Raw genomic sequence first — 23,381 nt, 5'->3', positions numbered from 1 at the left:
ACTGGGTTACCATCCAGCTGAGGACCCTGATGCCCAGAGAGTTTGGGATAATTCCTTAGCGAGCTGAGGAAGAGCCACCATCCAGACCCAGGCAGCGAGGCTCCATCGAAGTACAACGCCGTCATTCTCGCCACCCCACATCAGGGCCGGCCCTCTTGCCTGGACTCTGTTTATTAGCAGAACAGCAATGACCGGAGCTTAACTCAGAAAGCCTAGCAGCGGCATTGCATTCGGGCAAAGAGTCTCTCCTCTGGGACGCTTCCATGCTAATTAGACGCCCAGAGACTGCGGGCAAAGCTTTGGAGTGGCCAGGCTTGGGAATCCCCCAGGACCCTGCGCCCCTGAAACTTCAAGGGCACGAGGCTGGAAGAATAAAAGCGCTTTTCATGGAATTCCAACAGGAAACCCACGAGAACATTCCTGCTCCAAGGATTCCAACAGGAAAACCACGAGAACATTCCTGCTCCAAGGATTCCAACAGGAAAACCAAAAGAACATTTCTGCTAGTGGGGTTCCAGATGGGAGCCGGAGTCCATATTCCCTGCTCAGGAGGCTGGCATGTGGGCAAAGCGGTGGAGTAGAGGGTTTGTCCCACCCTTATGAACCATCCCCAGTCCCCCGGATGGATTCAGACACTCCTCTGGCCTTCCAGGACAGGGGTGGGTTCTTTGGAAACTGACCTGCTGAGCACCCAGCCCTCTGCCTTCAGTCACAGTGGCTCTCTGGCCCCCCAGCTTCCACGGATAGCGCACGGCCCCCAGACTCTCCAAGGGTCTTTGTAGTCACGATTTGCAAGCAGGTAAAAAACCTCTCTCGTAAACTTAATTGCCTGTGGGGACACATTAGTCAACAGCTGGGTGTGCCTGAAGAAACACGAGGCACACATCTCATTCTGCCCACAGTCCTCCTCCGAGTCCGTATTGTGTTCCAGTCACAGGACCTGCCAGCAGCTCCATGTTGAGAGGGACTGCAAGGAACAGGACAGGTTCCCAGCCTTCAGAAACCTCCAGTCTAGTAGAGGAGCTGAAAGCCCCTCCAACAGGAAGTGCTTTTAGAATGATCCTCAAGAAATGGCCCCCAAAGTCATCAGAGCAACCTGTGTTTATAGGTACCTGCCACCTGCCAGGCACCCTTTGGGCTCCAGGACAGAACGACATTATTCCTTCTCCCCAAGAGACCAGGGCCTAATGGGTGTGACCAGCAAGTAAACACACAGCTCTAACACAGTGGGAGGAGTGTTGCAATCAAGGTTTACTCCAGATGCAGAACAATAAGACTGGCAATCCTGAGAGAAAGGGGAGTGGAGATCAGGGAAGGCTTCCTGGAGGAAGTAATACTCACACTGGTTGAGAAGTTCAGCCGGAGTGCAGGGAGACATCAGGGGTGGGAGGGTGAGCCTTGACCTCGACTGTGGCATTGGGGGTTAGGGTTGCATCATACGACGGTGATAAGACGTTCATAGAAGGCAGAGAGATGGCGTGGAGGAGTAGGTTTTAGGCACAGAACGAAGAAGCAGCAGACACCAGATGGCCAGCTTGTCAGGATCCAGGGCAATGGTTGGAAGGACAGAGCCGGAGGATCTGTGGGTCAACTGGAGGCATGTGTTTTTGCTCAGTGAAGGAGAGAAAGTGAATTTAGGAGGACAGGATGGAATTCAGGCTTTGAAAGGGGTCTCTGAGCCCTGTGAGGGAAAGGTGTGACATTTGGAAGATGGAAGAAATTCAGAGTGAGTGTCCAGGCCCCTTTTATCCAGATGTCCACTTCCAGCTTGTGGGGTCAGCTGTCATCCCCAGTATGAGGCCCAGACAGGCTGGCAATGACAAGGGGGAGCTGTGGCTGAGGTAGGGGGGAATGGGTTCCATGACAAACAATCCAGCAGGTTACCCACAGGGGCCAGGGACAGGAATTTGGGTTCAGGATTAGGGGAAAGCAGAGTTGGCAAACCAGACATGAGGTCAGGGACACACATGGGCGGCCCCAGGTCGTGGGCCAACAGCTGGAACACCACAGCCGAGGGCAGGACAGGAAAGGGGCCGGCCTGCCATCAGAAAGAGGGGCCTGTGGGCCTGAACCAAGTCAGTGGGTAGGGAACAGGGGCAGGGAGCTGTGGCAAAATCAGCCACAGGGGAAGCATTCATACTGTGGAAACTCGCCCATGCTACTTTTCTTTCCCCTCCCGGAGACATGGCTGAGATCAGGGCCCAGGAGACCAGAGTTCTAGACTTTACTCCAGGAATGGCTTTGTGCCCTGGTGGCCTCACCTGTAAATGACATGTTCTTACCCCTGCCTACCGTCAAGGCCTCCCGGGGGTGGGGGTGGGGGGTGTCACATAAGATGCTGTTCCTGGATGTGCTTCTGGAAGACCATGCTGCAGAGGGCGAGACAATCTCCAGTGCATTTCCTAGCGCCTCCCTGGACGTCTGATCTAAATTTAGGTCCTTTTGGTCTACACTGAATCCTAGCCACTGCCTTTCCTTCCTTCCTGCAGGCTGTCTGGAGACAGCACGAGGAAGGCCCTGCTGGAAGGCCAGCTGCCCTTTGTTGTTTCGCCTGTGAATCTGCATGCATACTTTCTGGCCAAAGGGCCCCAAACCCGCCCTGTGACTCCTCGGGCCACAAGCTCCCCTGCCCTCAAGCTCCCCGCTCCTTTCCTGTGTTCTAGATCATCCTCAGTCTCACCCACGCCCGTGCCCACTCTTCACTCAGCTACCCCCAGAAAGCATGCCTTTCCATGTCAGATGCTTCAGACAAGTCCCTAACTTCTCAGGGTCTCGTCTATACTCTGGGTGTTTTCATTTTCTTCACCCACCTTCTCAATATTCTCGTGTTTTGCCACTAAGCGTGCATTTTAATAATCAACAAAAGTGAAAATGTTAAAAATCCAATATTTGGGGTGTCAGGACTTTCCCCTGCATTCTTACTGAGTTAACGAATTGTTCTTCTAAATTCTCTGGTGTGGACAGTGCCTACCCACCTACCCCAGTGCCAGAGCCTGGCACTGCCCACGTGGTCCAGCCTCTACTCTGACATGGTCTTGACCTGCAGACCTTCCTCCAGGTTTCTGAGCCTGCACTCTTGCGGTCCAATTCTCACAGGCACAGAGCAGCCCCTGCCCACCTCAGCAATCCTATGGGGGCCAATCTCTGCTGTCCATGTCCCCGGCCCCATAGAATCTCCAACACTTCTCGCCTTTGGTCCCCTCGAAGCCCTATTTCTCTCCTGGGCCTCCTGATAGACACCTTGTTAAACCACCAGATGGGCGCGGGCCCCCCAAATCTCAGGGCAGCCCACCCCTGCCTGACAGCTTCTCCATTTGGCCGGAAACACAGACCAAAGACTGTTAACTTCCCTCGCAATGATAAGGAAAGCTCAGACCTCTAGAACTGAAAAGCCAGCTTTTCCAGAAGGTTAAAGGAAAAGGTACACATTTCCTCTTATATCCTGATAAGCCAGCAACCTCAAATGCAGACAAACAAGACCCAGCTTGTCATCTGGTCTTTCTGCTCTTCACATAGACTTCGAGCCCACCTGCCACATACATCTGTATGTGGAACCAGGAGGTCCTCGTGGCCGGTGTTGACTTACCTGCCACCTGATCGTAGTCTGTAGCTCTGAACATGAGCAGTGGTCCCAATACATCTTCATTCTATAATTACTTATTAATCAGTACTCTTTCTGTGCTAAGTGACAGAAATAAAAACTTGATCAGTTTTGGGGTTTTTTGGGGGTGTTTTGATTGTTTGTTTATTTAAGGTAATTGGCTCTTGTAACCAGGAAAACTGAAGGTCGGCAGGACTTCTGGCAAGATTGGAATCATGTGCTTGAGTCAGATTTTCTCTCTGGCTCTTTGGCCTTCTTTTTTTCTATGTTGGTTTCATCTTCCATTGGCTTCTTTATTGTGTCCTTGGACAACAAACAGCTCCAGCAGCTTCGGGCTTTCTTGGCTCCCATTGTTCAGTACCGTAGTGGAGGAGAGACCCTCTTTCCAGCATCCATGGTTTGCATCTCAGGCAAGATTTATCATATTATGTATCTGCCCCTGAACCAATTACTTGGCCAAGAGGACCGTGTACTCGGAATGGTCACTTGGGTCCCATGTCGCCCTCAGGGTGATGGTAGAGAGGCTCCTTGAGAGAAAGCTTCACCAAGAAGAGGGATGGCTCCTCCAATGAAAATGGGAGCTATGAACAGAGAGAAAAGGGCTCTCTCTGCACAGGCAGGCAGAAATAGCAAGGTGGCTCCTATGGACAACATAGGAAGCTACGGTGGGAAGGACGTATATTCAGTTAAATTCAATCGTGAGGGTGTAATAGTTAGGGTAAGCCCGCTGCTGTAACAAACAACCCCCACATCTCAATGGCTTGTCAGTCCATGGTTGTCCCTGGTGATGTCCACACGAAACTCGCTCATGCCACAGTCCAAAACAGGGTTATCCAGCCATGGCTTCATGCAGTCATCCAGGGGCCCAGTCTCCCTTCTTTTTTTTTATTTATCTTTAAAGATTTTATTTATTTATTTGGTGGGGGGCAGGCAGAGGGAGAGAGAGAGAAACAGACTCCCCACTGATGCGGGGCTCAATCCCAGGACCCTAAGGTCACGACCTGAGCTGAAGGCAGATGCTTAACCAGCTGGGCCACCCAGGCCCCCCAAGTCTCCCTCCTTTTAGTGACTTTCTCATCCTCCAAGGCTCTGGACTCCTGTGCTTCTAGCTGCACAGATGGGGAGAGAGGAGCACGTGGAAGATCACGCAGGAAGTCCACAGGAATTGGTGTTTATCACTCCCGCCCAGTATGCATTGACCAGAACTTGGTAACTGTAAAGTAGGCTGGAAAATGTTCTCAGGAAGAGAAGCAAACAGCATTTGGTGAGTTCATGAGTTCATCGTCTCTGCCAAATTGAGGGCAGGCTCCATAGGACCAGGACTGGTTTTAAGTAGGGAGGGAAGAGTACGATGGGCCTGGGAGCCAAGGCTGCCAGCCTCTGCCCTCCAGACTGTCCTTGGGTTTCCTCTCTGAGCCTCAGTCTCCCCATCTGTCAAATATAACATAACCCCCTCTACAGCCCCTTCCTATGCAAACGTTTTCTGCTTCTGCCTTTCACCTGCTGCCTAAAAGCCCCATAGCATTTCCCAGCTATCAGTCTCTATGCTCTTATCGTCTCTGACCTTCCCTTTAACTTCACAATGTACCCCCATCCAAGCCCTCCTTTCCCCTTCTCTGCTTTATCTTTCTTCATAGCACCTATGATATACCAACTGCTTTTCTCATTTATTCATCCCCTGCCTGTACCAGAATATAAGGGCCAAGAGGTCACAGCTTTTTGTTAGTTCACTGCTGTATTCCCAGTACCTAGAAAGTGCTTGTCATATTGAAAGCACTCAGTAAATAATTGTCAAATGAATGAATGAACAAACGAACCAACCGAAGGGAACGGATGAAATTGAAAACCTATCTCAGACTAGCAAATTGTCTTAAATTCCTAACAGAACAATACTGCCATCTGGTGCCAGACACTGGAATTGCAAGCACAAAGTATGGCTAGTTTCAGAGTGTGGGGAGTCTCTGAAGACAAGTCTTGTCAAATCCTCCGTGTTTCGTTGCTTAAAGCACTATGATCTGACTTTTGCTGTCTGGATTCCTCAACAGCCCCGTGGGGTTTGACTTTCTGCCTCCAGATCACTAGATGAGAACTGACGAACCGTTTATAACGTCCTCAAATGCACCGGGCCCTCAAAGCTTGCTCTGAAATCAACAACATGGAGAATGCTATCTCTTCTTCAGAAGATGAAGTATCAGAAAAAAGATCCCAGTCCTGAGGGAGGACAAAAGAGAGACTATCTGAGGTGAGGCAAGTAGAAAGGACGAAGGGAAGAAGGAAAAGCATTCGGGGAGGAGCCAGGAGACTAAACCCCAACTCCAGCCTCATCACAAATTCACTTCGGTTTCCTCATCCACAAGATCAGGGCCCTGACTACATGGATTCTAGCCCCTCTTTAGCCCAGCCCTAAAGTTCTTAAGAAGGAACGGAAAGGTCATAGTTACTATGTTTCCAATATCTGGAGTTGATGCCCAGGAAGAGAGGTGAGTGGCTCATTCACTGGTCGGAAGCTGGTGTCCTCACTTGGGGGTCTCCTCTTTATGAGGTAGTTGTTCTAATGCTTTGCCAGCCTCCCCTAGACGACTTGGTGGCTGAGGGGAGATTCCCCCACAGAGCCTCACCCCTGCTTGGCCCAGCCTTGGTGACTGTGGCCCAGTGCCCTCAGTGTCATGGCAACTGGGCCCCACCCCCAACACACCCAGGTTTTGTTTGCCTTACTCCTTTCAATAGCCTGAGGGTTGATTCCAGTACTCTCTAGTTTCCTTCAGTCAAGTTTGCTCCTCCAAGTCTTCAGTCAGATTGGCTGCCCCGGGATAAAGGAAAGTGGCTTTCGATGGACTTTTGTCCCTTCTTCCAGACCCTTGCCCATTGGTGACAGGAGCAGCCCTGGGGACTCTGGTGATGCCAGAGTTCTTCCCTGCTGGCCTCTGCCCCAGCTCAGGCCAGCACCACTGTGTGGAGCACATTCCAGGATGGGTGGGATATGGAAGATAGGCTGGGCCTCTGTCCCCAAAGGGCTACCTGGAGGGACACGGCACGTGCACAAAAACAAGCCATGGCACTGTATGGGTGAGCAAGTGTCAAAATAAGGGGTTCAGACTAAGGGGGTTGTTAACTGGGAAGCCTCCCTGGAGGAGGGGGATACACACAGCCTCTGAATTCATAGTTTCTGAGACCTTGGGAGTACACCTTTGTCCCAGCAAATCTTAGTGCCCAGAGTCATGCAGAGAGACAAACGTGAAAGCCCCCATTGTGGATGTCAGTGAGCTAGAACCCCGACCACCTTGTGACCGTGGAGTATCAGGATGCCCAGAACACTTTCACAGCCTCCCAGAAGCCCACTGTTCTCCTTCCATTTTCCTCCTTCTCTGCTCCCCCCTCCCCCAAATACCAGAGACTCCCCTCCTCTGGGCTTAATCAGGAGCCCTTCTGGATTTACTGCCTTCCCTCCCAGGGTTTGATCTGCTGCTGCTGCTCCTCCCAACTGGCAACTCTTCCCACTCACTCCTAGGAGTGCTCATCCAAGGAATAAAGAGCCAGATTGCCCATTGTCTGTTCAGGTATCACCACCATCCTTTTCTCCGTTCTCATCAGTCTCACCAAGAGAGGCTGGGAACTACAATTCCCAGAATTCCTTTGGTTGTATGGCTCCATCTTAGAGCTGCCAAGATGAGTCCCTGGTTCCATATTGGGCAAATGGAAGAGGAGAGGTCATCATTAAATCTAAATACAGATAAAGAGTTTTCCGTGGAAATAGAGCAGCTAAATTAACATGTGCTATGTGTATAAAATACATACCAGATTCTGAAGAGTTTGTACCAGAAAAAGGTAAAATATTTCATTAATATTTTTTTATATTGGCCCCACTTATTTTTGATACATTGAGTTAAATAAAATACATTATCAGAACTAATTTGGTCTGTTTCTTTGTACTTTTTAAAAGTGATTACTGGATATTTTAAAGTCACATATGGAGCTTACCTTATATGTCTGTTAGACAGAGCTGGTTTAAAGTGTGCAGAGAGTGGATGGAAAATAAACTCACAACACACTTCATAGCCACATGAGGCAATAAACAATGTCACAATGTTGAATGCCACTCAAGAGTGGTGCTCATGTCAAGAGTTAAGAGTTCAAAGGATGAAAAGAGATCTGTGAAGGAAGAAAGGAAGGTAGTGAAGGCAGAACTGAATCATACCCTGACGGTTGGGGAGCATGTGGATGTGGTGAGGGTGTTAAGGCCATTCCAGGAGTGGATACAAAGGGCCTAGGGACAGCTAACTCAGGCTTGACAAGATGCAAAAGTCTTGGGGTCTCAAGCAATGTGAAGGAAAGGGTCTTTGTTCCCACTTGTGCCTTCAGTCACAACTCCATTCATTCTACCCTGTGACCCAGAGTGTTACGGGAAAGAAAGAGGCAGGCAAGAAAGTACTGAGCTGAATGCTGGGAACATGGGTGCCATTTCTAAGGGTGCCAGAGGGCCTCTGAACACTTGGTCACAGTGCAAACTCAAAGCCAAGCCCAAATGCCTCCTCTGGCTTTGTCTAGAATGGGCTTGTGTTGGGCCACATTTTCCAGGGGTCCAGGTTCGAGCAGGGTAAGATACACCTCTCTTAGCCCCTTTCCAAGAAGGTTCCTGGGTATTGTAGACCTGAGTCCTGGACAAAGTCACTGGAGGAAACAGATATTTCTGTCTGAGATGAACTCCCTCCCTCTGGGTACCATGAAGTGTGGTGGAATGAGGCCACGGCGACAGGAAGCCACGAAGCTGTGGCTTAAAAGTGCATGGGCTCGAATTTTGCCGAATTTTTGCCATGGCTGTCTCTGGTTGGCAATGGGATCTTTCTGAGAAAAGGTGGGACCTCTATAGTCCTGGCCTGGTCCTATGGGACTGATTACCTGGAGCCCAGGGAGGGGGCTGGTGCTAAGTCCAAGTTGGTTGTTGAGTCATTTTCAGGAAGGGCCACCTGTGGTTTCCAGCCTAGAAACTGGACCAGAGGCATGTCAGTCAAGGTCGCCCAGACCAGAGGGGTGATGCTTCAGTGGGTGCATGACCAAGTGTGACCAAGTGGTCTCAAAAAAGCACTGATCCCCGAAGCCTGAAATTGTGTCACCTCCTCGTTGGGAGATCTTTGAAAGCAGGAGAGCTTTTCCACCATTGCTCAATGGCCCTTTGCATTTGCTTCCAGGAAGAGGAAGACAGCTCAGTAATTCCTTCCTAAACACCTGTTACCCAGCACTGAATCAGGCACCAGGGAGGAATGTAAGGAAGCATAGAGAATCTTTCAAACTCAGGACAGGAAGAGACTGAAGAGGTCATGGAACTTCCCTGAGACTGAAGAAGACTTCCCAAGGGAGAAATTCCTGCAACAATATCCTTGGAAATTTAAATTCAATGTGACCTTGGTCCTCTGAGAGCAAGCTGTGTAACAAAACTAAAAACATAAGCAGCAGTTGGAGGACTGGCCCAATGTATGAAGAAGTGCTAAAGTGAACAGCCCAGACTGTAAGTGCCAGGGGACCCTGAGCCAGGGGTGGCCTGAGTGACACAGGGTGGCCCACAAGCATGGGAACCAGCAGGGAGGTCCTCCTGAACCAGAGATTAAAATTGGGCCATGAAGGACATGTGGGCTCTGGGATCAGGAAAAAAGAGAGGGGAATGTGAAGTGGTTAGAACAAGGAGGAGGAGGAGGATGGGGCGCCTGGGTGGCTCAGTGGGTTAGGCCTCTGCCTTCGGCTCCTGTCGTGATCTCAGGGTCCGGGGATCAAGAGAACATCGGGCTCTCTGCTTGGTGGGGAGCCTGCTTCCTCCTCTCTCTCTCTCTGCCTGCCTCTCTGCCTACTTGTGATCTCTCTCTGTCAAATGAATGGATGAAATCTTTAAAAAAAAAAAAAAAAAAAAGAAGGACGACGATAGGAAGAGGAAGAGGAGGAGGGAAAGCAGAAGGAGAAGGAGTGATTTGAGAGGGAGCAGGAAATTCTCCAACCCCAAAATCTCTGTTGCCTAAAATCTCACCTTGAAATTTTCATTTGGGGGGACAGAGTCTTTCATTCTTTATTTTTATCTTTCAAAATGAAGCTTTTCTTGCCAAGACAACATGAAAGGGCCTAATAGCACGTAAGACACTGAAAATCACACAATAGGCAGGAGCAGAATGAAGCAAGCGATCACTGTCACCATTTGCCAAAGATCAGCTGGTCAGACCGGCCGCTGGTCATGGTCATGGCCACAAAAAAAAAAAAAAAAAAAAAAACAAAAAAACAGAAGGGGAGAGAGAGAGGTTGGGTTCATGTAGGGGGTCAGGGTCTGTGTGGATCTTCACACCCACTGACCTCAGGAAAATGCTGACCTTTTCACCTAGAAGCTCAACCCTCCAGATAAACCTCCAAAGCAGAAAGAGAAGCAAGGGTTCCCGGTGATCTCAACTTCCTCGACAAAGGGCTCACCAGAGAAAAGCCCTGGAGACACTTTCATGGCAGAATTGCTAAGATCCCAGTCTCTGGAATGAAACTGCCTGAGTTTGAGTCCTGGCTCTCCTGTCTGGATCTGAGACCTTGATCCCCATGTCTCTGAAGCCCAGTTTCCTCGTTTGTAAAGTGAGGCTGATGGGAGGACTTATTCCACAGGGTGGTCATACAGGTTAAACAATATAATGCACTTCTCCGTAAAAAATCAAGCACTATTCTTCCTTATTACCACGATTTTCTGCAACTAGCCAACAAAGACTCCCTTGGAGGTTTCAGACTATGACGAAGACTGCCTAGCCAGAACAACACTTTTTAGCTTCATTTTCCCCATCATTCCGTACTTACTTACTGAGCACTTATCATGAGTAGGACTTTACAAGACATATAAACACTAGCATAGCACAGAAAGCTCTCCTGTCTTGAAAGGATACACCTCAATGGGCACAAAAAGACACAGTCTCAAGAGACTTCAACTTGGAACAGTGGACAGAGCTGTATGCTGGACCTACATGGCCTCGTATCATTTAGGATTCCATTCAGCAGCAAATAACTGAATCACCCTGAATGACAGTAGCTTCACCAAGGCAGAAGTTCCTTGTTCTCGCCCATAAACACGGTCAGAGATAAGCACTCCAGGCTGGTTTGGAGGCCCACCAAGTGTTAAGGGTTCGGGGAGCCCCCAGTGGAGGGGTCTCCCTCACCGCCCCACGTGGTCCTCAAGTCTGGCCACCTTTCTCTTCATCAACATCTCCATTCCTCGCCAGAGCCACACTTAGAGAGCACACACCATGTGCCAGGAGCCATTCAAATCACTCTTCAAATATTAATTCTAGAATCCTGACAATAGCCCTATTATGTCAATATTATTTTCATTTCTGTTTTACTGCTAAAAAAGCTGTGGCATGAGAGGATTAAGTAACTTGCCCAAGGTCACACAACTAGGTGGCAGGTGGCAGGGCCAGGATTTCAACTCAGTCTGGCTCCAGAATCCGGCTACTAGCAAGGAAGGGCATTCCCTACCCTTTAATGACACTTCGGCCAGAACTTAGTCAAGTGACCATATCCAGCTGCAGGAGAGGCTGGGAAATGTAGTCTTTATTCATGACAGCAAAAAAATTGGGAGTTGTATGACTAAGAAATGTGGGGAAACAGGTTCGGGGGACCAATTTGAAGTTTGTGGTATGAATCCCCATAATTCCATTCCCTCTTCCATGGTGAAGCACCCCAGCAATAATTCTGTCTAATGTGACCCATCCCTTGGTGCTATAAGACCCATCCCAAAGCCTGTGATAAAAGTTCCCTTGTTCCCTTGTCAGTTTCTGACAATTGCCCAATTGTTATCAAAGGTTTTTTTTTAAGATTTTATTTATTTATGTGTGAGAGATTTTATTTGTACATACACACACGCACATGTGCACAGCAGGGAGGGGCGGAGGGAGAAGCAGACTTCCCGCTGAGCAAGGAGCCAGACGCGGGGCTCAATCCCAGGACCCCCAGGGGTTATGACCTGAGCGGAAGGCAGACACTTAACTGACTGAGCCATCCAGGAGTCCCTGACATCAAAGGATTCTGGCTCCACAACAACCAAATGTGGTAAGTGCTGCTACCAGTGTCAAGGAAATGCTGTGAAGATTGGAGATCTGGCCTAGGCTATCAGAGGAAGCTTCACAGTCTGGGGTATTGTAGCTATTCCTAGACACATAAAGTGCTGGCCACATGCCAGACACTCTTCTGCTTTATACATAGTCTCACTTAGTCCTCCAATGCCCAATGAGGCAGCCACTACTGCTATTATACCCATTTCACAGATGGGCAAAGCAAGGCACAAAGGGGTTAAGTGACAAAAAGTCCAACACTAGAATTAATAGAAGTACATATTTTCCCAGTCAGTCTGGGTCGGGCTCCCAGGGTCTTAACCATCATTTGGGTTTCGGTGTTCAGTGTCTGGGTTGAGTCTTGAACAAAGGGCAGGATTTTGTGTGGGGCAGAGGCAGGACTGATCACACCAAGCAGAAGGCACATGACAGGCACATCATGGCACATCAGTAAGTGCAAGGCTGATTTGGGGTGAGGGAGAGGTCTGGAACAGTTGTAACACACAGCTTCTAAGGAGCAACAGTGGGCAACCAGACTGGAAAGCGGGGTTGAGAGTCAGTTCAGGGTGGAGACTGTGAGTCTATGCTAAAGAGTTTGGGTTATTTTGGTGGCACTGGGGAGCCATTGAGGGTGTTGGAATCAGAAAGGAACATGCTCTGGGCCTGGCTTTGGGATGGTGGCTCAGGAATATGAGCTACGTGACTGGAAAGGGGAAGACAGTCGGGAGTCTCCTACAATAAACAATCCAATACATGGAATTTCAAGAGTGTTAGGGAAGGGAAGATGGAGATGTGACTTCTTGGGGTCAAGAAGCAGACCTCGGGGGTGCCTGGGATACGAAGGAGAGAGAGATGCCAAAGGCAATTCCAGAGAGATTCTGTGCCTTCTGGGAGGGTGGAGTGGGGGACAGGGGAAAGATGAGTTCTGGTTGGACAGCATGATTTGAGGGGCCCCTGGGACATGCTGGTGGAGAATCTTTCCAGCAGAAACATGGAAAAGTAGCCTGAACTAGAAACGCAGCTCTGAGGTCAGATTCACGGTGTGCTCCCTGAAGCTGTGGGCACAGAGGACACGTCGGGAGAGACCCTTGCCCAGAACCTGCTAGGAAGCCACAGAAGGAGTAGCCAGGAGCTGGGAGGCAGCCGGTTAAGGGATCTGAGGATAGCCAGGCATGTGCACACCCTGGAAGACCAGAACAGACTCTCAAAGAGGAAGGCAGGACCCCCGCTGCCAAAACTGGTGGGGACAGGAGAGCAGGAGGTAGATGAGAGGTTCGGCTCCCTGCTGGCCCTGCCCCGGGAGAGTCCCCACAAGCTTTCTTGTTGCCCTGGAAATGGCTCCAGCCCAGAGGATCTGCAGCGTCAAATCATTCAGATTTACGATGGAAAATGGCCCCAGGGACTAGAGCAATTTATTGCTCACAGACGGATTCCAACTTGTCTATGAAAGTGCCTCATTCTGGTCCCGACATCGGGGCATGTTCACACCTCTGGTGAGGAGTCAGGCCTGCCCAGATGATTAGCGTGTGGGCTCAGCTCTGTGGGGAGCAGCAATACCCCCTGAAGGAGGCCAGGCGACCCTCTAAGCCGGGGCCACCCCCTCCACACCACCCGGAGACATGGAGGCAAGGCCTCTGGCAATCCTGCACCCCAGTCTGTCCTGGGCTCCGTGAGGCAGGCCACATCTCCCAGGAGGGCCGGGGCCCAGTGGCCTCACAGAGACCTGGGGAGCAATGCTTTTCCATCAACCTCCAGCTCAACCCATTAAGAACTGTGTGACCCTGAGCAAACTCCTTGGTCTGGGACAGTTCCCGGTTCTATAGAGAGAAAAGCAATGTCTGCTGAGTGTGAGGTCCCAGGACAAGAACTGCTGAGCCACCTCCCTCAATTTGTCTCCTTCCTCAGCCCTAGGCCCTCCCTCCCCAGCCTCGAAGAGCAGCCTCCACTCGCAGGCGGGCCTCCCTCATCGCCCCAGGCCCCCCAACTAGCAACTTAGAAAACCGCTGCAGCCTCTCCAGGAAATGGGGCACAGTGAGGGCCCAACCCGGGAAAGGGCCTGCTCCCAGTCAGAAACATCCAGCGGCCCAGGTAGAGCTGGAGGCAGGCCACCTGGACCAGCAGGCCTGCGACGGAGTAGCCAGGGCCCTCGCCTCCCTGAGCCACTGGCCTGGCAGGCTAATGGGTAACCCACGGCGTCCTCCCCAGCTTCCTCCCCAGCTTCACGTTGTGTTTTGCTGCTGTTTCTCTATCATTATAATCCCGCTTTCCCCATCCTCTTTACTGGTCTATATGAATGCGGGAACAAGGGACCAATTGCGAAACGATGTAGAATTCTTCATGCTCTTGGCTAATTTTTAACTCCCTGGACTGCCGGCCTCTCCCACCCCCAGCTCAGTCCCAGGCAGGTTTATTTTCTTTGCTGTACATCCTTAAAAAAAAAAAAGGATTAGAGCCAGGATGGAGAAACAGATTAGAGATTTCACTGCTTCCATTGACACTCTGGCCACCCACCCCCTTTGCTGGAATCCACTCTGGGCAGAGTATGAGAAGGCATTTCCCAAAAGGAGACATCACCCGCTTGCCTCCTGGGCATTTGGCCCTTTCACCCCATTTCCAGTGTGTGTTGGGGATGGGGGGGTCCCGCTGGGGTCAGGGGTGCATCCCAAGGTAGCTGCTGAGGCAGACAAAGGAAGTCAGATGTGTCCCAGTGCCCCCCTTCCTCCTGCCCTTATGTATGCACACTCTGTGACAAGGTCATTAGCCAAGGTGGTGAATGCCAAAATCACTCATCAGCTCCAACCCAGACTCCTGGTGGGTCATGGGGGCAGGGGTGGGGGTGGGGGGCTTGTGATTGGCAGAAAACTCAGTTCCTACCCCAATAAGTGTCTATAGTGTGTAGCTAGGGAGACAAGATTGCCAACTGGAATCGTTCAGAAACAAAATAAGATGTAGAATTTTAAAATGTAAGGTTCTAGAAACGGGTCTTATCAGTGTTTGCAGGGGCCCAGTGGGTGTCTTGGCAGAGCCCTGGAAGGTGTGAGAGCAGGGCCCGTTCAGCAACCATGCAGGGAGTGGGTGAGGGAGAGCAGCTGGAAGAAAGAGTGATCTTGGTCATCCGAGCACCCAATCATGAGATCGTTTCTCAACACAGTGACCAGCCATGACCAGCTAAGGCCAAGAGGGCTGGCTCCTCTTGGAGCTACTTGAGGAAGCCGAGGCTTGGGTTTTGTGTGGCAAGAAGCTTAAACTTCAAGGAGGGTTATAAGCACACACCTGATTTATCTACTACCACTATGGAGGCCCAGGAAGGCCCAGAGGGGTAAGGACTAAAGGGGTAATCGGGTGGTGTCAGAGCCAAGCCCTCAGTGTGCTGGACTGGGCAGTGGGTGTTGTGAACTCACCCATTTCTTGGCTGGAGAAGGACAAGGAGATAATTTGAGACAGTGATCATTGGGGTAGCAGAAGATGGCCCAGAAGATATGTCTTGGGGTAGCAGAAGATGGCCCAGAAGATATGTCTTGGCCAATTACAGAAGAAGCCCCACCCTCAACTCAAGAGACCCCAAAGGCCCTGCAGTCTCTGATTAAAGAGTTCGGGTCCTCTCCTAATACCTCCCTTCCCATCATCAGCACAGAGGCAACCGAGAAGAGTAGCCCCCCATACACTTGACTAATCTCTCTGGAGCAGAGACTAGAGGCCCTGGAATCATTCCCAGAGGCACCTTGTCCAATGTGGCCCCACTCTGCAAGCCCGCAGGAGAGTGGGAGGAAGCCCAGAGCGTGCCACCCAAGATAAAGGTTTCCGCTGATTTTGTGGTTCAGCTGAAGTTGTATTCTTAATAGTCCAAATAAACAGTTTTCAGCCCGGAGGCCAAGACACGCCAAAACATGCCACTTCCATTTCCAGCACCCACGGGGGGCCACAGGCACATTTTCTAAGTCACAGCCAGACTGAACTGTGCCCAGTGGGCCACAGCAGCCAGCAGGGAGGGCCAGCTCCCAGTTGTGTGGCCCTGGGCTTACAGCCACGAGGCAGGGCTGGAGAGTGGAAGTTCTCTTGCCAGGGAGAGAGGAGACCTTCGCTCTCAGGGACACCATCATCCTGACCTCCCTCAAGCTGATTCTTCCCATCGGCCTCAGTTTCTGCATCTGTAAAATGGGACAGAAGGACTATTACCGCAGTTCTAAAGTGTGTTACCTTCAGCAGCAGCATCACTTGAGAACTAGCTGAGAATACAAATTCTCAGGCACCACCTCTACTGGATCAGAGGCTCTTGGGCAGGACCCAGAAATCTGTGACTCGGGGACCACTGATGTTAGGTCTATATATGTCGGTCTGCTCTAACATTTTCCTGAGCCATACTTCTTTTACCCAGGAGAACTATTCACAGGTTATAGTATACCCTTGAAAGAAGGGGCAGCCTTTCTTTTGAGAAAGACGGAGAGCTCAGACTTGTTGCCCATTCCAGTCTGGTCAGGGGTTAGCATTGCCCAAGCTCTGGGCTCCGCTGGAACTCCGCCCTGGGTCCTTTTGTGCTCTGGAATCTGCCCCAGGCTCTGAACTCTGGATCCCGGGTGTGGCCTGGCTGTTAGCCGCCCAGAGAAGCCAAGGCCAGGCAGCCCCCAGCAGCTGGCACAGGGCAGGAAAGGCTCACCTCCAGACCACCGGGTGAGCTCCACCAGGAGGTTTTTGAGGCAAGCTCTAGAGACCGTTGGATCAGTGAAAGAACCAAAATTCAATTTCCTTACATCTAGCCTTTACAGAGCTTAAAGCCCCAGGGAGAGTGCCCCGAAGAGGGACAGCAGCTGTCAGCATATAGTTTCTCTGCAAGGACCTTCCTAATGCAGGCAAGGCCATGGGGTCCCTGGGGGAGTTACGAGCACCCCTCCCCAGCTTAGATCCCGGGCTCTGCTTCTGCCACAGAGACGTCCTTGGACATCCCACTGTCCCAGCATGGTGGCCTCCACTGACTGGCCTTTTGGAGCTTGTTTCCTGGGACACACTAGCTCTGGAAACAGTGCAGGCCGGCTCACAGATGGACTGAAGGGCAGGCCTAGGTCAAGGAGGTCCGGGGTGTTTGGAGGCAGCTTGTCTCAGAGTGTAGGGGGACCCTGGGAGCTGGGCCCAGAGAGCTGGTGGGGACAGAGGGCCAGCAGGAATGGGAGGCAGAAGCTAGACGGGGTTACAGACCACGGAGGCCCAACCAGCCCCCTTGGCTCCAGCTCCTCTAGCTCAGCCTGGCTTGGGGGACTGCTCTCTGGCAGCGATAGGGAAGGACTGGCAAAGAGACTGTCGGTCCAGTCAGTAGTATCTTCCTCTTTGGGCCCTGGAGCCATTGAACCATGGGGCTCATTTTCACTGAAACATGCTTTCCCCGGATTTCTGGAGCCTGTGATTAAGGTAACACAGTGTGTTACTAGCACTGAGGGAAGAAGGGAGACTGGCAGAGGGAGGAGGGAGGGCCCACTGACACATCTGTCACTAATCACAGGGAAAGGCTCAGACCAAAACTCATTTCGGACCCAGAGCCTCTGGGCCTGTTTTGGGAAAGTTGACTAATCCCATAATCCTGCCCACCAGGCAATTTTTCTGCCTGGCTTCCAAGTGGGAGTGGGAGAGAGCCCCAGGGGCCACCATCCCGCTGAGGAATGTATTCTCTTAAAGGGGAAAAGCCACCTTAGTTAGGCTTTGTTCCACAGAAGTCAGTGGTTTGGGGGTGTTGGGGGTTCTGCCTGCGCCAGGTGGAGGCCAGCCCTCGAAGCAGGGACAAGGCAAGGATGCAGGGGGGCCCTGTCTTCACGGCGGGCAGCAGGACCACAGCCCTCTCGCACACACGCCTGGTTCAGACCTGGCTTGGGAGCAGCGGTTCAGCGTTCCAGGGACCTATTACAGACGCAGAGCCAGAGCCGCGGTGCCTCCTGCCTTGCGTGGAATCCTGGCCTAGACGCACACCTTGCTGGACTGGGCCACTTTGGGGATGGACATGACCAGAGCATCCCACAGCCCCTCCAAGAACTGCGGATCCTTTCAATCCAGACGATTCAAGTGGGAAGTGACCCACGTCCTCACCTTGTCCACATACGCAGTGCTGTGGAGGACCCCCCCCATCAAGGCAGAGACCCTCCAGCCAGCAGCCTGGCACACGGGTAGACTAACGCACATGCATATTCACACTCACGCACACACTTACCCCCCACCCCACAGTGACTTCAGCGCATCAGCCCAGCTGTGCACAAACAATACAAATTAAGACCAGAGTCTCTCCGAGTCACAAGAAGCCAAGTTCCAGGAAAGTTGTGTGCAAACTAGATTCGGCTCATATTTTCCCTTTGTTCGATATTATCACTTCGGAGATGTGTTGGCTTGGTAGTGGGGGGAGCAGGAAGTTTGGCAGGAAAATACTTTTTTTTTTTTTTTTGAATCATGCTTGGAAAGAAAGAAATCCTTTCGGATTCTAGAGACAAAAGAAAGTAATAGTCTTATAGTCATACCTCACCAGTACCACTCAGAGACCTCTGCTAAACCCAAGTGTTCCCTCTTGTTCTGTCTTCTAATGAGGTGTGGGAAAGGAGCAATGTCTCCTAGGGAAATTTTTTTGGTAAACTGCCTTAAGCCAGCTTCTTCCTGTGAGTGTCCCATGGTGATCTTTGACACCCCCAAGCCCGGGGTTGGGGGAACAGTCCAGCCGGCAATAAGCATGCAATGTCTCTTTAAGAGCATGGCCTGAAAGTTTGTTTACTGGGACTGTTTGTTTGGGTCTCCGTGGGAGGAAAGGAAGAAGATAAAAGCCGGTTGATACTAGAAAGAACAACAAAAAAAAAAAGGAGCTAGAATGCAAAGGAAAGCAAGATTACAAAAGCTAGTTAGGTCCAGAGGGAAAATTTATTTTTGCAACAAGGGTTCCAGTCCCCTGGGGACTGTTTCCACCAAGCAAGTTAATCACCCAATGCTTAGGTTTGATCAAACACAATTCTCTGAGTCCAACTGAGGGAGCACAGGCCCACTGAGGGCCACCTGCAGGCTCAGGCCTCCTGGGCAGGAGGGTTAGACTGAGCTTGACAGGAGGACAGGGTGTGGGTCATCTGGGGGATGGAAGCTCCCCACCTGGGCTCTGGCTAGGGGCTTCTGGACCCCAGGAACCCTGGCTACTTGAGCCCTTGTGGGCCAGGCACATGCGCACACAGGTTGATAGAGTTACTGGGGGCAAATCCCCCGGTCCCATGGCTTCTTTCAGGTCTCCCAGGGTGTTTGGGACCAGCAAGAAGAGTCCAATAGGGGTCAGGCCTGAATCAAGACCCCTGAGATATGAGGTGGGCCTCGGGGACCCTTTGCTTTAGCTGTGCCAGTGTGTTTCTGGGAGTGGCCCAGATGAGAACTATGGCTCTAGAGCCAGGGACTGGAGAGGCAAGGCTGGGAAGGAGGGGTTTTGGGGATGGCTCTGCCGGAGTCCAGAGTCCAAACATGGTTGACTCGGAGTGAGCTTGCAGACTGGGAGAACCCCGTAGGCTCACCCCCACTCTCTGATGAGGCTGTTCTGGGCGCAGAGTAAGCCCATCCATCTACCAACAGGCCAGCACACAGCACCCACGCCGACTGTTCTTTCTTACCCAGCCCCTAGAACAGCATGCTTCCTACAGATACAGATCTGCCCACACTGGCTCTTTGAGGCCACGGCTCTGCAGGGAGGACAGCTGAGGGCTCTGGGTCATCATGAGGACACTGTCCAGCCTGGCCTAGGCAGGCAGAGGCAACCAGGCCCTTCTCGGGGGACAGCTGGGCCAGGGTGTTCCTGGAACTGTTTCCTAGAATTTTCCTTCATGTCATATTCTGAGGATTTGGGAACAGCCTCTAAGTGGATAATCCCATTGAGACTGCTTCAAGCTCTAGCTGCACCAGCTCCAAAGCATGTCCTGTCTCCTGGCAGTGGAGACAGGGATGGGGGTGATATGGGACAGAGATCAGGTCAGCTCCGGGCCATGGGACTGGGCACTCAGGCTTTTGTGCCTTCACACCCCCCACCCCCTCAAAGACTCCAACCCCTGGACTCCTGGCCCTGGAATGTCAGGGCACCTCTGGTAGGGGTCACAGGAGGAACTCCTCATTAGGGAAAAGTTGCAGTTTGTGACACCAAACCCCATTTGCCAGGAAACTGGGTGATTAGACTTGCCTCCAGTGTTCAAAGTGAAATAGCGCAGTCTGCATTCTGTCTGATTTCCCCGGGGGGGGGGGGTGCAAGGGCAGTTTGTCGAGAAGTTTGTGTGACTGTGTTTCTTGAGGGGAGGGGGCCGTACCCCACGCTCTTAGAATGGTTTTCAGCATTGATGAAGGGCTTTTGTATCCAGCACACGGGCTTTTGCAAAATAGCAACCTAACACGAATGAGTTGGGTCAAAGCCTGGGAAGATGGGCAGTGGGACGGGCTAGATCTGAGCCTCCAACACGTTCTTCCATTTGACGTTCTATGCCAGCCGGTTCAGAGGGCAAGGCCTAAAGAGAGGGGAGCTATACCAGCGAGGCAGGGGGTCCTTGGGGGGAGCGCCCTGGGAGAAGGAGAAAGAGCAACAGCAAAGCATCCACTGGTCAAATCAAAATCCCAAAGGCCCCAGAAACCCTCTCAGGAGGGCCTGGCAGGGACTAGGCTGAAGTGTGCACTTGCTCAAAACCTGTCACAGGCTCCCGCTCTCCCGCACGTCTTCCATGGGGCCCCATGCAGCCATCTCTTGCCAAATAAACCAGCCTTTGTGTGTGTGTGTCCTGAAGGAGAGAGAATGGTCTGGGGGAGGGGGAGGATCTGTTTGTCAAAATAGACCTCCTGAATGCTTTGAAGGGCCTGCAGTTTGGATGAGTAAATATTTTCCCGTTCAGATGAAAGGTGCAATCATCGCCGGTTTTTAATTACTTTAATTAGAAAAGATTGCCTGAATCTTGTACTTATCTGTACTATTGTGGGAACTGCCAGAAAATGAAGTGCAGGGAAAACAGGTGGAGTCTGACCTTTGCTCTAAGCATCTTGGATTTCTTCTAGGCTGGTAATTAAGAAGAATCAGGGGAAGTTCCTTGCAGAATCTAGGAAACGCAAACACACACACAATCACAGACACGAGGGCACGGCGCGCACGCTTTCTCTCTCTCTCTCTGACACACACACACACACACACACACACACATTCTTATGCACATGTGTGCACATGGGTGGAGGGAAACATGGACCCCAGTGTGGCAGACCAGAAAGTTCCAACTCAGAGAGTGGCATCCAGCTCCCAGCCCTGTGAGGTGGCTTAATGAGTTTCCCAGGGTGGCCTGAAATGATTAATTAAGCAGACAGCCCCTCACACCCTCCCCACACAACGGAAACCCAGTAACGGTCTGTTTGGGGAGGGAGCAGCAGGGGCCCCGATTCCAGGGGCGGTTAGGGACGTGGTGTAAGAGCCAGGAGCCCCAGATAAGGGATGATAGCAACGGCCAGTAACGGCCACCAAGGCTCACCCTGCCCAAGCTCCTCTGGTCTCCTGCTCTGAGTCTGGGTCCTGCCCAAGCCCAAGGAACCCTTGGCCAAATGGCAGAGCAGGCATTCTTGTGTCTGGCCTCCCTCCCTGCCCATTTCTACTGTGCACCATTCCTGGGTCCCAGCTGGACACAGGGTAAGGGTTCTGGACACTGCCTGGGTGTCTGGATCCACGGGCGCTGAGCACCAAGGGAAGGGAAAGAGGAAAAGAGGGGAAACTGCAGTCTTTCAGAGCTGTGGGGGGCAGGCATGGGGCGCCCAGAGACTGCCATTAAACACCCACTGATTCAACAAACGTGTGCTGAGCGCTTCCAGCGTTCCAGCTGCAACGGTGAGCGGTGGTATGACATACACACCCCGGGGCCCAAGCCATGGGGATCCAGATTTTCTTGCCCTTAGAGAGTCCTGGAATCCAGGTGATTTTCACGGACAAGCAGGGCTCAGTGCTCAGACATCCAGAGACACCTCAGGTTGCTGCCTCTGTACCCTAACCACTCCCCAGAACCCTATGGAGTTTCTGTCAGAAAGGGCCCCCAAGGATTCAGCTGGGGCGCCGAACATCAGGGCCTTTTCTTCCACAGACAAGGGCATGGCCTTCCTTCCCAGACAGTCGCGTTCCCCAGGGATTGGGACAAGAGCAGGACAAAGGTTTCTGCCATAAGAAACTCCTAGCTGGGGGTTTGAAATCTGTCCTGGGCCTTGTGAACAGGCCTTGTGAAGGGGACAGGGGCTCCGAAGCAGGCCCTGGGCCCAGCCTTTCTGAAGGGCATAGTGGGTGGAGGAGGGGAGCCGGCAAGGGCCTGTTTTCCTCTCTAAAACATTCCGGGGGCTTGGGCTGGATTTCCAGCCTGCTGTTTACAGCACCAGCAGCCACGTCCACAACCGTGTCTGATGTGCATGTGTCCTTCTCTGCAGCTGTCTATCTGTGTTCGAGCTGAACGTCTGACCATGGCTGTGTCTGAAGGAGGCCCTCAGAGGAAAATGGCTCTGGCCTCCACTGTGTGAGCTTTTCCACCTCAAAACATGGCTAAAATAAACCTTACTGAAAAAGCTTTCACAACAATTTTTTTTTTCCTGTCCCTGGCATGGGCAATAACACCAGCAGGTCTCCACAGTCAATTTAGGAAGCTTGGGAAAACACTGCTTGTAATTAAAAGTCTAGAAGGGCCTCAATTAGGGCAGTGTTTGCCCTGCCAGGCCCATTCCCAGACCCCACTAGGCAGCATTCCTCTCCAGGCTGGAAAAGCCTTTGATTCACACCAAATGTTCAGTGGCCACACTGGACCGGGCCTTGGCACGGCCTCTTTTGCCAACTGCTCAGGACATAGGCAGGCCTCTGCCCCGGAGCCTGGGACCCAGAGCTTTGTCAGCTGAGGCTGGGGCAGCAGGCCCAGTGGCTCTCCCCGGCTCCTGAGTTCCCGGCCCCTCCCTGAGAGAAGGGGGCACCCAGCCCACCCAGCACCCACTCCCTGACCAGGGAGGCTGCACTCACTCTAAGAACTAAAGGCTGCATCTCAGGCCTATCTGAGGCTGAGGCAGCTGTGGTCCACGTGGAGAGAGGGTGATGTAGAGGGACAGTGAGGGACACCCCCAGGGCTCCTCCTGACTCTGCTGAAATCATCTCCATCTGAACCTAAGCCTGCCTTGAGCTACAGCCGCCCCAGGAAATGTAACCAGAGTGCTCCAGATTATTCCCCCCAAAACCGGAGAATATAGGGCCTGGCTGGGGGCTGGTAGGGGGGAGTGTCAGGAAATAGTCCAAACCTCTGACCTCTTGAATTCCTATGGATTAAAGACAAGGAGTTTAACTGGGACAGGGCCCGGGGTGCCATGTTTGCCCCCTCCTGTTGGTGGGGATGGGCAGCCAATGACAGAAACATGGCGGCAGAGGGTGTTGCCTCCTCCATGGAGCAAAGGCTCAGGCCCTCAACTGGGCGCGGCTGAGGGAGGTGGGGCGGAAGAGAGAGGTGCTGAGTCAGCTCAGGAACAAGACTCTTTTCCCTCCCAGGACACACTTGACTGTGTACACACCCATGCGCGTACACACACACACACACACACACTGAGGCCACAAATGGGTCCTCAGTGTCCCAGATCACATTCCAACACAGGCTCGTGCTGACCCCCGTTCACAGTCACAGACGCAGCAACAGTCAGACACACACACCCTAACAAAGGCCTACAGGACCCATGCCAGACTGGGCACCTTCTGGCGT

The 23,381-nt window shown here is 52.0% G+C and overlaps 1 protein-coding gene and 1 long non-coding RNA gene across 5 annotated transcripts in view; one reads left to right on the top strand and one right to left on the bottom strand.

The window, feature by feature from the left end:
* LOC309872571 (uncharacterized protein) overlaps positions 1-23,381 on the bottom strand; it is a 155,301-nt gene that overhangs the window by 14,286 nt on the left and 117,634 nt on the right. The window contains exon 3 of one of the 4 annotated variants that reach the window (XR_014315967.1): positions 15,470-15,809. The exons of the other annotated variants lie outside the window; for them this stretch is intronic. The gene's annotated coding sequence lies outside the window, so the exon portion shown is untranslated. Of the gene's footprint in view, positions 1-15,469; positions 15,810-23,381 lie in introns of those variants that run through there. 4 annotated transcript variants of the gene reach the window in all.
* Positions 11,494-22,216, top strand: LOC309872593. Its single transcript, XR_014315990.1, has 2 exons — positions 11,494-11,659; positions 22,081-22,216. It is a non-coding gene; the product is annotated as an uncharacterized lncRNA (long non-coding RNA).

This window comes from Mustela nivalis (genome assembly GCF_964662115.1).
Source record: "Mustela nivalis genome assembly, chromosome: 8".
In the NCBI taxonomy this organism is placed as follows: Eukaryota; Metazoa; Chordata; class Mammalia; order Carnivora; family Mustelidae; genus Mustela; species Mustela nivalis.
This window is presented reverse-complemented; position numbering and strand designations above follow the sequence as displayed.